Here is a 5602-nt window from a genome sequence, read left to right on the forward strand (position 1 = left end):
GCATTTGCAAAGCAGGTGGCAGAAACACAGCTAAATTCTCAGCCCAAGGCAGTTTATATTTTGACTGAAATGGAAGGCCACTGAACATTTCCAGAAATGTAGTAATATGTTACTACTAATTTCATCTTGTTGCTGTTGTCACTGAATAGTTAAGATATTCCCTTCAACTGTTCTAAGTATTATAGCAATAATTTCACAAGCAGTTTCTTTGTTTTTGTTTCCCACCTCCTTCCCCAACCTACTCACACTGTTACAGACAGACTTCAAAACAGCAAATGTGATCACACTAGTTTCTTGATTAAATCTTTCCAATGACCCTGACTGAAGAGTCAAGCCCACACTTTATGGCCTGTTGTACATGTCCCCTCACTATCTGGCCCTTCTTGACAAGATGTCTTACCATTCCTGTATGTGCTTCCCCATACTTCAACTAAACTGAGAGGCTTGTCCTTAAGAACACACTTTGCTCTCTAGTGAGCTTGTGCCTTTATGTGTGTTGCTCCTCAGCTTAAAACGTCCTGCCTTAGATTCATTCTGCATTGTGCATAAAGACATCATATGGTCTAGGTGTGACCTCATGTCAGAGATACTGTACTCTTCAAGCAGAAAAGGGTCATGTCTCTTAGTTCTTTTGATTTTTTAGTAATGCAATAATAGGCACAGTTAGGCACTTAAAGGATTGATAAGGACTCATTTATTAAATTACATACTCACAGCAATGTATTGAATTTTGTATGTGAATATAAACTTCTAGGATTTAAATGTAATTGGTATGGCAGAATGGAATGTACCTAAATCTTACCACCACATATATACACTTAAAGCAGTCCCGATTTAAAGGGTCTATACACTAGAAGTGTGATTTTAGAGTTGATAACTGCTTATATGTTTAAAAATTTTAAGTAACTACCACAAAAGAACCTAAGAGAAAGAATGTTACCCAGATACATGATTTAATATAATAAAACTCTGGGAAATGAGCAAATGTGAAGTCTAAGTCTTATTACTGTAATAAAGTATCATTGGTTCTTAAACAAACAAAGTGGCTTTCAAATTGTAGAGTCATTTTTTTATGAACACGTTGGGAGCAATTCCATGCTCATTCTAAATATTATCTTTAAATGTGTGGTACAAGTATTATAATTAGAGCTTTAATGCACCCTCAATGATGTATGCATTTTTACAAAATTATCTTTCATGAACACCTGAGAAGCTTCTTGTGCCTTTAGGCTCAATCGTTGGCTAAAGTAAAGATAGTCTGTGGTGTAATGTCTCTGAAATTATTATTTGTTCTACTCATCCTTTCATCCATCCATCCATTTAGAGAATATCGTAATGAGTAAGGCATCGTTCTAGGTACTTAACATGCATCAATAAATAAAACAGACAGTTAAGTCTCTGGTTTTGTGACATCTATCTTCTGATGAGGAAAGGAAGCAAACAATCAGCAAATAGAAGTTGTTAAGGAGAATGGGCCAGGAGGATATCTTAGGTACAGGAGTCAGGAGAGACTTTTTTTGAAGGCGACATCTGAGCAGAAACCTACATGAATAAGAGGGGCCCTATAGCTATAAGGAAGAGAGGAAAGAGAGTTCTGGGTAGAGGGAATGTTAGGTCCAATGTTCCCAGGTCAAGAGAATATTTAGTGCTTTATAAACAGGTTAAGGGAGACAAAATATTCTGAAATAATGATAACACAAAAGAGACTAGCATTGCATTCAGGGAGATACAAATTGATAAAGGGAAAATTTTTTTGGATAAGGGGGTTTTTGAGGTAGAATTTTTGTAGGCGATGTAGGTAAGTAAGAGTGATGATCTGGATAGTCTAAGAGAAAAAAAATCTTTAGAATAACCCATGGAGACCGGAGAATATTATCTTTGGAAAAAACAAACAAACAAAAAAAAAAAACCAGAAAAACAGCAGAAATTAGGAAGACGTGAAAGCTAAATGAACATAAGTAGGATTGAAAGCATTTTAGGTTTGAATCCTTGGATTATAATTTTATATTTCTTGTAGTAAATATAGGTTCAAGAAGTATTTTCAAAAACACTTTGACTTGGTTAGAGCTAGATTTAAAAAAATAGATGAGTTTGGTCATGCTGTATAGACTGTTTTGGATAGAAGGGTGGTTATCCAACAGACCACACTTGGGGACCCTGTAGATTATGCCAAACATGTACTAAACACTACTGGGATAGTGGCTGTAAAATTCACACTCTGTTGTTAGTACAAATAATATCTGTGCCTTTGTCCGGGTTATAGTAAAACACTTCCAGAAAGCTGTGCAGATGGTCTACCTGACAATGTCACAACACCACAGATCATTTGGTCCTATCTATTTTTATTTCTTTCAGAGTAGAAATATGTGCTGTCATTGCCCTATAAACTTTCTAAGTGTATTATTTATATTTAACCCATTTTAAGTAAAACACCTAATTTATGATGAATGTTACAGTAAAATTTCATATAAGCATGACATTTTATTAATAGCTTTCTTCCTAAGCCCCCTTGGAAAAGAAAAAATAAGTGCTAATATCCTGCTGTGAGTCTTTGGGATTTTCCAAAGAATAAGTAATATTCTTGCTTTTCCTTTAGGAGACTCATGTTATTTAATGTTTTAAACACATGTAATTACTGGAGAAAGAATCTTCCCACTTAATGATTTTCTGGACCAAAAGCACACAAAGTCTGCATATGACTATACTGAGGTATTGGAAAATAGAATATAACCTTTACACTCAAGCCTAGCTTTCTTGTCCAATGTTTTCATCTCCATTTCTAGGAACTAAATTTTAATATCAACAAAATTAGATTATATATCCCATAGCAATTTTTCACCAAGTATCACACAAAACATTGTTTTAATTCCAAGTCTCTTTTGAACCAGTATTTTCAGAAAAAGCTCACATTTTTTTGTGTATATTATATTGAAGTCTCCTTCGAAATCTACAGACAAGCAGATGCGTATGGGCAAATTTCACAGTTTTTGTTTGTGACTTTACAAGGAGCTGCAGTGTACATGGAAACAGCATTTGATGTGGTGAGAGACAGTAAGGGGGCACAGTTAATGTTCCAGCCTTGAAGCCACACGATTTGCAATGTGAATTGAATCCAATTTTTTAACTTCTGCTGCTAACTTCATTTCCTATTTGTGGGTTTATTGTTTTCTGTCTCATCATCCACAATTAATATGAAGCTCTAATCTGTAACTTATTTGTAAAACATTGATATTAAGACTAGTCATAAGGAAAAGAGAAGCAAGAAAGGGTCTACGAAATCACTGTCTACTCACGAATAGCTTAAAGATTATGGGCACTAAGTATTGGAACCAAATACTTTGATCAGTTTTTTAACACTAAACCTAAATGTCTCTACCTATATTGCTGTTTATCAGAGGAGGACATAACACATAGATCCTAAAGTAGAAACACTGAAGAATTACTCAACCCTTATGTCAAGTGCATTACATGCATCCTTTTGTGTAATCCCCCAACAATGCTATGAGAGGTATTATTATTATTATCTCCATTTTACAGAGATGGAATTTGAGGCTTAAGGAGGTTAAATAACATGTACTAGACAACAGCAAATTAAGTGCCTATCTAGAATTCAGAATTGGAAAGTCTGATTGCAGAGTCCCAATTTTTAACTGGATGTGGACAAAAGAAGAGTAGAAAAACAAGCAAAAAATTTTTTTTGCTGTTTAATTTAATTGCTTTTGAGATCAAATGATATGGAATGAGTTTATTTCCTTGAGGGTTTTGATAGAGAAAGTGATGAAAACTGGGCAATAGAATTTTGGCTCATTTGACAGCATGTACATATTTTGATAAATCTGTTTGCATGACAATTCTATTTCGTTAAACATCTTGGGCTTTTTGCTGGGTTAATTCATAAAAATGAGGCAATAATGCCCAGCTGAAACAGTGTAGCCATGCAAAGGATAATGGAAACACACACACACACACACACACACACACACATCGATTTAAAATTAACTTTGCACTACATATACCAGGCATTGGAAACAAACAATGTATAGTCATTACCTTCAGGGTGCTGGTATTAACCTCAACACATACATTTTGGAAAGTGCTGCCCACAGGTTTGAGATACAAGAGAGCATACAAAACACTGTGTTCTGTAAATTACAATGGACACAATTAACTAATTATCTGATTTCTTTATCAAAGGGTTAGTTTTGTAATTATTATGGTCGTATCTTACATCAAGCTATGGTAATTGTGTAGTCTCATGAAAATTAAGGGCTTCATCTAAGTATATTTATTGATGTTAGAATAGAGAGCATGTTTTTCCATATTCTCCAGAAACTCCAGATAAGTTTGAAAAGCTGTAAGTGGTTGAATTAGATAGACTTGGTTAAATGTTACCAACTATTCCATACATTATTTAGAATAACATTTTACTTTCCTGGAGGTATTATCAAAATACTGGATCTCAGCCTGCTGTGGTTGTGCATGCCTGTAAACACAGAAGGATGGTGGGCTGAGGCAGGAAGATCTAGCTAAGTAACAGGCCAACCTAGGTTAACATAATGAGATCTTTTCCAAGCCCCATCCTCATATACAAGATTCGGCAACATATTACCTAAAATTTCTTTTTCTTTTTTTTAAAAGGAAAAGTACCAAGATAGACTGAATTCCAAAATTATGTCAGGAAATATGGTATTGAATTATTTCTAAGTGGACGGTCATGTTTAAGAAATTTTAAAAACACTCGGATCTGATATGGTTGCACCTTAGGTTTCTCATTTACTGTTATTAGCAGGTAATTATTACTTCGGGGCAATTGAATTTCCACCTTAATTTTAGAAAGTAAAGCACATATGAGATTGAGAGATATGAAACCTCATTAAAATACAGTCATCTAATATCTAGTTCCTGTGTCAATGATTTCTCATAGTGTTTTCCAACTCTTCGAGTTTTCTTTTTTGGGTTATGATTATCACACATTTCAGTCAATTAATTTAATGGTCGTGTGGGCAGGGCCCTGCCCCCAACTCACATTATAAAAATCGCAGAGGGTAGTAGGACTTGGACGTTGGTGCGAACAACGTGCTGTAGGGTTTACACCCACTACAAAACCCAGCGAGGGTCAGCTCTGAGGAGTTTATAAAATCACCTGGCTAACTGCTGCAGCTGTAGGAACAGTGGGAGGGGAGGGCCAGTGCAGTGCACTGGAGACTAAAAGGGGCTTGGCCAAGGCTTCAGTTCAGAGACCACTGGGGCTGGAGCCAATCGAGCAGGGGAGTTTGGAACTAGCGGTCTGCCAGAAACCGGAGGGGGTGAGAGACTCCTGGCTAGGATGTCGCCTCTAACTCTGGGGTCTCCGAGAGGAAAACTCTCAGGAGGGGCCCCAGAGCCCGGGAGATTGAGAACTCAGCTCCTGCGAGGCCTCGGGGCTTCTCGGAGGTGCCCGTCCCTGTCCCTGGGCCACCAGCTTCTCCCAGCGAGCGTTGGGCAAACGTCACGCGTGACGCCCGTGGCCTTCACCCCTCCTGCAGCCGTGGGCACTGCGGACCGAGGACTGGCAGCCGCCTTGGGCTGAGGGAGCGGGGAGGGCGGGACCCCTCCGCCTCCG

This window comes from Fukomys damarensis, unplaced genomic scaffold (genome assembly GCF_012274545.1).
Source record: "Fukomys damarensis isolate Sample0158 unplaced genomic scaffold, DMR_v1.0_HiC HiC_scaffold_12, whole genome shotgun sequence".
NCBI lineage: Eukaryota > Metazoa > Chordata > Mammalia > Rodentia > Bathyergidae > Fukomys > Fukomys damarensis.